Below are 10,968 nucleotides of genomic sequence, written 5' to 3'. Positions count from 1 at the left end.
CAAACCGGCCATAAGACCGACAACCGTCGACATTTGAGGAACGTCATCGAGAGCTAATCCGAAAAGGGGCCCTCGGCAAGTATGTAGCCGGGAGGCCCGGAAACAAGCTCCGACAGGGCGAATAAAATCGTATTCCGAGAGGATGGGAGTGATCCAGGTTGTCATCGGAGGAAACGAGAACGGTGGGTCAGCTAATGGGCACAAACGGCACCTGAATGAGCTATACCAAGCCATCAACTTTGTGCCTAAAACAGCGATCCCCGCTTCCACCGTCCCCGATATAACCATCGGAAAGAAGGACTACGAAGGAGTCATCGCTCCGCACAGCGACCCGCTCGTAGTCCACTTAGACATAGCCAACCACTTGGTGAAAAGGTGCCTGATTGACACAGGCGCCTACACAAACATCATGTTCAGGGAGTGCTTTCTCAATCTCGGTCTGAAGATTGAAGACCTGAGCCCCTGCACCAACCCGCTATACAACTTCTCCCGGGGCGGCTGGTACCCCGGGGTCAATCGATCGCGGTGATGTTTGGCCAAGCCGATGCGGCCAAGAATGTTTTATCCGAGTTCGTGGTCATTGATGGTTCGTCTGCCTACAATGTTCTCATAGGCCGAGTCACTTTGAGCGAGGCCGATGCAGTGATGTCCATCCGGGCCCTGACATTGATGTATGTCTCGGACCGAGGGGAAGCGCAAAAGCTCGTCTCAAAGGATGAAAGAGACAAAATTGTCAATGTCCAAGTATCTGCCAGAGGGTGCAACATGCAATCCCTCAAAGTGGCGAAAAAATCAGAGAAAGGGTGATCCGATGAGCACCAACAACGTCGGCATGGTCGAAGGAGCCCAGACCGAGGAAGTGGAAATTGACCCAGGGCGCACCATAACTGTTGGTGTCGGCCTGGAGCCAAAATTCAGAGCCGATCTCCTAGACCTGCTGAGGAAGAACAAAGACGTCTTCGCGTACTCAGCCGCCGAGATGCCAGGAGTGAGCCGGGAGGTGATCGTTCACAAGCTGAACGTACTCTCCACCGCTCGCCCTGTCAAGCAGAAGATGAGGAACTCCTCGACCGAAAAGGATGAGGCCATCAAGGCCGAGGTAGACAAACTATTAGAGGCGGGCTTTATCATGCCTTGTACTTACCCTGAGTGGCTAGCAAATGTTGTAATGGTAAAGAAGTCATCAGGGGGGTGGAGGATGTGCGTTGATTTTACAAATCTTAATAAAGCATGCCCCAAAGATTTCTATCCCTTGCCTCGAATAGATAGTTTAATTGACGCAACGGCAGGCTACACTATCCTGAGCCTGCTAGACGCCTTCTCAGGGTACCATCAGGTATTCATGGCCGAGGAAGACATGCCTAAGTGCGCATTCATCACCATACACGGCACATACATGTATAAAATGATGCCGTTCGGTTTGAAAAACGCTGGCGCAACTTACACTAGGCTGGTGGACAAAGTGTTTCAAGATCAAAAAGGGCGAAACATCAAGGTTACGTCGACGATGCTATTGTAAAAAGCAAGTCTGACAGTGATCGGGTCCGTTTCGTATTCACAAGTAAATAGATGTGGTCTTTGGTTACGGTCGAATCAAAACACAATTTATAGCTTAACAAGCAACTCTACAATTAGTAAAGAGGCAAGTAAAGGTCGGATCCCAAGGGACGGGAGTTGAAATGAGATTTCTATTGTAACTAGTGGTGTCTAAGGGGTGTCACAAATTGGTGATGCGACCATAATTGGCGCATATTTAGCCCCCGAATTACCATTGTTTTCATGCTTTTTAGTGCCTATTTGGGTCATTTCTTATCTTTAGTTCTTTGTTTTGCATATTCTTTGAGATTTTGATCCCTTGGTAGGAAAGGAGTAAGAATCTTGCATTTTCATGGCAAAACAAGGCTAAATTGATCATATTCAATGACCAAGCATCAAGGAGAGACAAGACTAGAAGGCCTTTGTACATAGCATAGTAGAAGAGCATTGTTGAGAAAAGGATCCTTGAGTCCCCAAGGAAATCCCCAAGGAATTCATGAAGAAAAGGGAAGAAAAAGAAGAAAGAAAGCTGCTGAACTACAATCCGAACGGATTGTAGAGAATCCGTCCGTCCTCGCCAGTCCGAGCGTCCTCACAAGGAATCCGCTCGGATTCCCCATGCCCAGTCCGAGCGTCTTGTTCCTTGATCCGCTCGGATCGTCCATCCCCGATCCGACCGTCCTGACTCCCAGCCGCACGGATCACAGCACAGCACAGTTTCGTTCTTCAAGCTACGAAATGGAGAAGCCCTTCTCTCGGATAATCCCGGAGGCTCCTTGCTCAACTTAAAAAGTGTAATTACTAGTTTAGCCCTTAGTTAACCCTAATGCATCCTCCCTAATTTTCACTATAAATACCCCATTAGTCTAATTAGAGGAGCATGTTCTTCTTATCAATAATTAGAGTAGTTAATATCAATAAAATCTCTCTTTAGTTTTGTAATCAACAATTAATCAAGTTCTAATACAAGTTTTAGTTCTTTAATCTCTCTCTTGTTCATCCTTTATTTTGGGTAATTGAAGATTATTTGGGTTATTATTGGGAGATTGACAACCTCTCAATCTAGGATTCAAGTACTTCTATTATTCTTGCTTTATTATTGGAATCATTAGTAGGTATAATCTCTTAATCCCTTTTTAATTATTGCTAATTACTTTCATTTATTCATCATGTTTCATTATGTTAGTATGATTGACAACCTTCCTAGCATGATCAATATGATAATGAGTGAATAGTCTCTTAGCTAGGGTTTAATGGGTGATTAGGGAAACCAACATGGGGGATGATTCATGCTTAAATTAATATGCTTTCATATCTTATTTGCTTGCTTGTTTTGATCTTAATACATGCACATGTTATATTTGATGAAATGCTAAGCCTATGAATCCTTGCATTTACTATCATCTTCTATCCTTTCAACTTGACTTGTAAGACATAACCCAACTCGAGTCTTGTTAGACCATGCATGTGTTAAGTAGGGAAGATTAAGTCGACTTGTAGGTGTTGTACAATCCAAGAGATTCGGCTCCGGACCCAAACTTTCCTAGGATTGTAAGATATAACCCAACTCAATCCATCACAACAATAATTGCTTGCTTATAATTTGAGAACATGTTTGTATGATCATATCCCATGATTCCCCTATGAACCCATGACACCCTAGTGCTTTTAATCAATTGTTTACACCCTCATTTTATTTACCTTGTTAGTTTATTTTCATTGCTATCTTAGTTTAGTAACCTTCTACATCAACCCAATTTGTGACACCCCTAGACACCACTAGTTACAATAGAATCTTCATTTCAATACCCGTCCCTTGGGATCCGACCTTTACTTGCCTCTTTACTAATTGTAGAGTTGTTTGTGAAGTATAAATTGTGTTTTGTATCGACCATTGACCAACGACCACATATGCTTAATTGTGAACACCAAATGGCTCCGATCAAAAATGGCGCCGTTGCCGGGGACGGTGTTTAATTGATTTAAGATTTCTTTTATTGTTTTTAGTTGTGTCTTTTTCACCTTGGGGAAGTAAAACTCCTCAAGGTTTGTTCTAATTGTTTTTGAGTTGTTTGATATTTTGCATGTCTAGAAGGTTACAAAGAGATTTGTTACCTTTTGACCGTGAAATCGAAAGAACCTTGACGAATAATAGGAGACTTGTTAGGAGGAATTTGGGAGGTGTTGGTGAAGTTGTTCAACCCACTAGTGAGTTTGTCAATCCTTTCGCAATAGAAGGAGAAGAGAACCCATTAAACAATACCACACAAAATCCACCTACAATGCCTAAATTCTCGTCACACTCTATACCCACCGAGGAGGATCTACCAAATGGTACTCCTACCCCACAACATCTTACCGGAAACTTTATTGCCAAGTCCGCCTTCATTCAACTAGTTGAGAGGAGCCAATTCGGGGGAATGCCTAGTGAGGACCCTCATTCTCATATGGAAACCTTTTGTGATTATTGTGAAGCTATCTCTCAAACGGGCGTGACTCAAGACCGAATAAGATGGGTCTTATTTCCTTTTTCGTTAATCGGCACCGCAAAGCAATGGTTGAAGGGCCTTGATAAGGCCACCCTTGGAATAGATTCTTGGAAGAAGCTAGCTCTAGCTTTCTACAAAAAATTCTACCCACCGGAAAAGACCAATATGCTAAGAGCTCAAATTACGGGTTTTAAGCAAAGGGATGAAGAATCTTTGTATGAAGCTTGGGAGCGGTTCAAAGGTATTTGTCGCTCATGTCCTCACCATGGACTTAGCGAATGGTTTTTAGTGCAACAATTTTGGAATGGTTTATATGAAGATTCAAGGAACATTCTCAATATGGGATCAAATGGAATGTTCACCGAAGTTGATGACAATCAAACATGGAACAAGATTGAGGAAATGGCGGTCCATAATTCGCAATATAGTAGGCCTCGCAAGGCTACTAGAGGAGGAAAGTATGAAGTGGACACCGTTACTCAATTGGGTGCTCAACTTAGTGCTCACATTGACACAATCAACTTGAAGTTTGAACAAGCTATGGCTAGACTTGAGGAAAGCTCAAAATCATCAAAGCATCATGTCAATGCCATGACGGCATCCTCATCAATCCCAAGCGGGATATGTGAGAATTGTGGAACCTTAGGTCATGACTCAAGCGAATGTAGGGGAACAACCGAGCAAGTCAATGCTTTCCAAGCTTACAAAAGTGGTACCCCTTATTCAAATTTTTACAATGAAAACACCAAGTTCCATCCAAATCTCTCATACAAAAGCCAAAATGTCCAAAACCCTCAAACAACATACACTCCACCACCCATGAGAAATCAAAATCAAAGACCCTTTTTCAATCAAAACCAAGGTTACCAAAATGAAAACCCATACAATCACCACAATAACCAAAGTTTTGATGTCCAAAAAGCGGTCCTTCAAATGCAAAAGAATCAACAAGAATTTTTCACCCAAATGCAAAAAGATAGCCAAGCAAAAGACACCACCATCAACAACATTCTAGCTCACACCAAGATGTTGGAAACACAATTGACCCAACTAGCATCTTCGAGCTCACAAAGACAAAAAGGGCAATTACCACCTCAAGGTAATCCCCCTAGACATGAAACGGTTAGTGCCATTCACTTGAGAAGTGGTACAAGATATGAAGCACCGAAGGAGCAAGTTGAGGATGAAGTTGTGAGAGCTAGTGAGAATGAAGTTGTGGTGCAAGGTCCCAAAGAAGGGGAATCATCAAAAGAAGAAAGCTCAAAGAAAAATGAAGACAAAGCCAAAGAAAAGGAGCCCATTGTGATTAGACTTCCTTTTCCAAGTCGACAAGCCAAGCCTAAATTTGATGATCAACTTGGAAAGTTCATGGAAATTGTGAAGAACTTAGAAGTCTCAATTCCTTTCACGGAATTAATCAATCACGTTCCGGCCTATGCAAAGTACATGAAAGATATCCTCACAAAGAAGAAGTCGATTTGGAAACTTGAGACTATCGCCTTCACCAAGGTGAGTAGTGCAATACTTCAAGGGAGTTCACCTCCAAAGTTAAAGGATCCGGGAAGCTTCTCAATACCGTGTACCATTGGCGACACAACGATCAACAAAGCCTTATGTGATCTAGGGGCTAGTGTGAGTGTCATGCCGTACTCGGTAAGTAAAAGGTTGGGAATGGGGGAGCTTAAATGTACCAACATCACTCTTCAAATGGCCGATAGATCGACGAAGACACCGCTAGGGATATGGGAAGATGTCCCCGTGCGAATTGGGAAGTTTTTCATCCCGGTGGACTTTGTCATAGTTCATATGGAGGAAGATTCCAACATTCCGATCATCTTAGGAAGACCTTTCCTACACACCGCGGGTGCGGTGATTGATGTGAAACATGGAGAGCTCACTCTAGAAGTGGGAGATGAAAGCATAACTTTTAATCTTGACAAGACCATGAGAGCTCCTCGTTTGCATGAGCCATGTTTCATGATTGATCATTATAGCCGGAAAGATGAGAAGAAGAAATCGGAACTCCAATGGAGGAAGAAAGTTGAAGATGCTCCATTCAAAGAACAAGTGAATTGCGACAAGGAGAGCTTGCAAAGTTCATCGAAATCAACCAAGGAAGAAGATGATGGCCTCATTGGCCAAGAGAAGAAATTGGGAGAGTTGTCTCCATCCAAGCAAGAGATTTTCAATGATCAACTCAATGAAGTTTGTGGTCTTTGGGACGACAAATTTGAAGGGATCTTTAATCCCTACATTGGGCATGCCATCGATCATGATCAACAACAAGGGCCACGGTCTATTGAGGACCTCTACCATAACAATGAACAAGCTTTTGATTACTTCTTCAAGGTGTTGAGCAACATCAACAACACCTTGAACATGCCTCCTTGACATCTCATCAAGAATGAGAGTTTGGTGGAGTCCTCCCTAAACCACCACTTGTAAATATTTCTAACTCCCTAACTTACATTTAATTTTTGTATTGCAATTTTTGTCATTTTTGGATTTTATTTACTTTGATCAAAATAATTGTCATGAAAAGAGAGAAGTGAGGGAGGGACTAATGATTTTAATTGATGTGTAGTGCTTTACCTTAGTGTGGGGATGGCAATTGCCTAGGCTATTCATGCCTTAGTAGTGCCCCCGCAATGAAGAACACAAGATTTGAAAGAAAGAAAGAAAGAATGATAAGGGAATGCGTTGGTGCACGGATGGAATCAATCCGTGTACACAAGGACCAATCCGAGCGGATTCCCGAAAATCCGCCCGTCTCGTAGAGGATCCGAGCGTCCTGGCTGAGAAGACGCCCGTCTTGGGCCGAGCTGAAAACGTAAAATTCTTGATCGTTGAAGAATCCGAGCGGATTTCGGAAAGACGCCCGTCTCTCAGAATCCGTCCGTCTTGTAGACAATCCGCCCGTCTTGCAGCTGAAGAAAAACAAAGAAAAATCTCTGGACAAGAATCCGTCCGTCCTAAGCAAAATCCGCCCGTCTCATCCAAAAAGAATCCGAGCGGATTCCCCAGAATCCGCCCGTCTCTAGGCGGGATTTTTGACAATTTGAAGCTGAAGAATCCGAGCGGATTGCGCCTAATCCGCACGGATTGCCCCTGCGTCCTAATATTGTCGAGTTCTTTAAATACCCACCCCACCTTCATTCATTCATTCATTCACTCATAAACACTACCCATAACATCAAAACCCTCATCCTCTCCATCTCAAAAACAAAAACCCTCAACAAAACTCACCAAAATCAAATCAAACCATCTTTCAAATAACAAATCAATCACTCCATCTTCATTAACAATCAAAACCAAGAACAAAATCTTCACCTTTGAATTGATTTTTGTTCTCATAAAGGCAAAGCCTTTCACTTTCAAAATCGATTTGGGCATTCTACAAATTGAAGATTTTTGATCTTTTTCTTGGTTAGCTCATCAAATGGCAAGAACAAAGGGAGCAACAAAAGCAAAGGCAAAGGCAACAAAGGCACCAAAGACTACAACTCTCTCTCAAAGGCAAAAAGCTCTACAAATGAAGAAAGCTTTGGCAATGGTGGTATCAACACCAAGCTTGGAAGTGCAACAACCTCAACAAACTTCTATGGAAGCATCACCCTCTACTCCGGTAATTAATCAACTCTTGCATTATCCGGAGGTAACATTCATTTCCGATTCCCATAGAAATACATTTGTCAAGTTTGCTATGAAACAAATTCAATCCACCAAATTCATATGCCAAGATGCTTTAGAGAAGTTGGGTGTTCTTGAACAAACAAGAGTCTTTTTCAATGCCATGGGTTTAATAAAATTGTTTGAAATGAAGGAAGTAACATACCCCTCCCTTGTCTTGGAATTCTTAAGTTCTTTAAAAGTGACAAAAGTTGAGAATAGGGAAAATATTGAGTTTCGTCTAGCTAACACTAGTAGACGCATTACCTTTCCTAATTGGGTGCAATTTTGGGTCTTAGCGATGAACATAAATTTTATAAGCAATATGGGAAGTATGATCCCGAGCCTCTTTGGGAGGCAATCTCCGGGAAGAAATTTGAAGATTTTAAAGCTTGTCGTGCTCTTTTGGTCCATCATCCGGGCATAAGAATATGGCACAAAGTTGTGGGAAATACCATAATTGCTAGGAAAGACACCAATCATTTCACGGGACTCGATTTTATTCTCCTTGAATCAACTTTGAATATTGGAAGAATTCACACCAAGCCTTACAATTCTTTGAGGCTATTGGTTGATAGATGGCTCCATATAGATAGTGGGAAGAAGGGTCAAACCGTAATTGTTAATGGCGGCCTTGTCACGGTCCTAGCCAAGCACTTTGATCCTAATTTCAATAAGGATAGCAAGTACAAGGCTTAGGATGGTGGCCATCTTATTGATATGTCCACCTTGATTAACAAGTTTAAGTGGGTTGTTCACAATTCCCTTGATACCAAGTATGGGTGGCTTACAAGTGAGGCTCGATCATTCACTTTACCCGCAAAGATTTGCCGTCTTAGTGTCCACCGGACCAACTATTTACTTCCCCTATCCGAAGAAGCCGAGTACATCATTCAACAACAAAAGGGTGATCATGAAACTCCCTCCTCTTCCATTGTTATACCACCTTACCCCTATGATTATGAAGAGTTCAAACCACAAGGAGTTGAAATTGGGAAAGACTATGTAACTCTTCTTATGCAAGCCATGCACAAGCAAGCTTATGAAGATCGGAAGAATGCTTATTTGGCTCAATATCCTCCCCTCCTACATCTAGCTAGGCAAGGACTCCTTGATCCATCTTGTCCTTTGCCTAGTTGGGCGGATAGAGAAGCCTTGTTTCCGGGTGCATCTAGGGACGTGGTGGAAGACAATGAGGTTGTTGGAAATGATGAGGAGATTGATGATAATATTGAGGAAGAAGCAAGTGGAGATGAAGAAAGAGATGGTGAAGATGGTGAAGATAATGATGAGGAAGATGATGGTGAAGAAAGCAAAGAAGAAAGTGCCAAGGAAAGTGGCAATGTGACCACTTCTCATGAGGGAAGTGGTGATGATAATAGCATGATGGAAGACTAGCCTTGGAGACTCCTACTCTCCCACGGTTTGTCTATATCTCTTTGTATTTTATTTCATTTTGATCATTGTTGGTTTAGTCCTAGCAACATCAAAGGACTCACACCTCGGTTCCTTTGAGGTGTTCTTTATTGTTCCCACTTTTGTAAAATCCAAAATGACAATCTAGTTTCATGCATAGCATAGCATGTGCATGAACTTCCCCATGCTTTGACATTAGCAATAGTGTCTTACTTGGTTTGGGGAAGTTAATGCATACGCAACGGGAGGTAATTTAAATTATCCTCTCCGTCATAACAAAAACCATGCATCATGTAGCATAGCTTAGTGTAGAATTGCATTTAGTATAGAAATCATGCATCATTCTTGCATAATTTCCATCATTTTGGCCATTGAGGACAATGCCCATATTAGTGTGGGGATGGGAATTCTAACACTTCACTTTTATTCAAAAACCATAAAAATTGAAAAATTTCAAAAATCATAAAAATTTGAAAAATTGAAAAACCAAAAACAAGTTCATTTCCTTTGTATATATTGTCTTGTATATATTGTGTTTGTTTCATCCTTGTTCACTTTGATTGACTATGCCACATCCGAGACATGAGGATATTGAAGACCGCATGGTATGATCTTTCCAATCTCCTTTTTCCTCTTTATGTTAATGACTATGTGGCTTTATTTTGATTGATGCGGTATAAACAATGTGAACTTAGGATTGCATCTAGAATTATTTGGCATATTAGTTGGTAGAATCATATGCATTAGGATGTTTATATGTTAGTTGCATCATGGCATGTAGTTTGCATGTTAGAAAAATTTTGAGAAACCGTCTTCTTGGGAAGCTTGACAAGTGTATATAGGCCCTAGTAGATGCTTTTTATTCTTAAGACTTTGCTTGTTAGAATACTTGTAAAACACCCTAGGATGTGTCATGCTAGTATCCTTTGACCCATGGTTTAAGGCCGAGTCAAGAGTACCTTGTGGTGTGATAACTCCTTGGCTACCGTTTATTCCAAGGTGACCCTTGAAACCATGCATACTTCCATCATTCATCCATGTTCTACCATATATTTTTGTCACCAAAGGGAATGGGCACAAAACAAAAAGAAGTCAATTTGAGTTCAACGAAATGAAAAGTGAAAGAAAGTTTGCAAAATGCATCAAATGAAAAGAGGAGCAAAAATAGAACTCCTAAAGCTTCAAATACAAGGCACCCTCGTTACTAATTGGGGTGACTTTGAAAATGTTCAAAAAGAAATTCAAAAAGTTGTCAAGTATTGAAATGCCAAAAATCAAAAAGAAATGGCAAAGAAAGTGTTCTCAAAAAGTTATATGCCACAAGAAATTGGGGGGAAAAACAACAAATGAAAGCAAACTCCCAAAATGAAACTCAAATTCTATCGATCCCTTTATCCATCGTATCCATTTTTGTGCATGGTAGAGAGGGGACGACCCTTATTCTTGTCTAGGCAAGAGGGGGAATTCCGCGATCCTCCAGTGTTTCTAACACCATAGGGAGTCTACTCTTGACAAAAGCATTTAACGATTGAGGACAAAGGTACCCTAGCTTGACACCTTTTGGAGGTGATTTATTGGTATCCTTCTAGGCTTAGTAGTTTGAACAAATTGCATCTATGAAGGATTGTGTACCCTTGAATTGCTTCCCTTGTAGATAATTTCCGCCACTTAGATGAGGAAAGTGGCTATTCTTTTTGTAGATGCATCCATTATGTGTTTTTGTGTGCTTAAAAGTTTGGATGTGTCGCCATTTTGGCAAGACCCACCTTGCCTTGCAAGAAGGCATCCTACCTCATGGTTGTCTTGTTGTGAGATGAAGGGGCGGAGTGAGACCCGCTAATTGTCTCATATCGGCTAT

General features: G+C 41.6%; 1 non-coding gene across 1 annotated transcript; it reads right to left on the bottom strand.

Moving 5' to 3' along the window:
• Positions 1 to 4,190: 4,190 nt before the first annotated feature.
• LOC141650571 (small nucleolar RNA R71) lies at positions 4,191 to 4,297 on the bottom strand. The gene has a single exon (XR_012546596.1). It is a non-coding gene; the product is annotated as a small nucleolar RNA R71 (small nucleolar RNA).
• Positions 4,298 to 10,968: the final 6,671 nt, after the last annotated feature.

Source organism: Silene latifolia, chromosome 3 (assembly GCF_048544455.1).
Source record: "Silene latifolia isolate original U9 population chromosome 3, ASM4854445v1, whole genome shotgun sequence".
Classification (NCBI taxonomy): Eukaryota; Viridiplantae; Streptophyta; class Magnoliopsida; order Caryophyllales; family Caryophyllaceae; genus Silene; species Silene latifolia.
The sequence above is the reverse complement of the archived record's forward strand: the minus strand, read 5'-3'. Positions and strand labels throughout refer to the sequence as shown.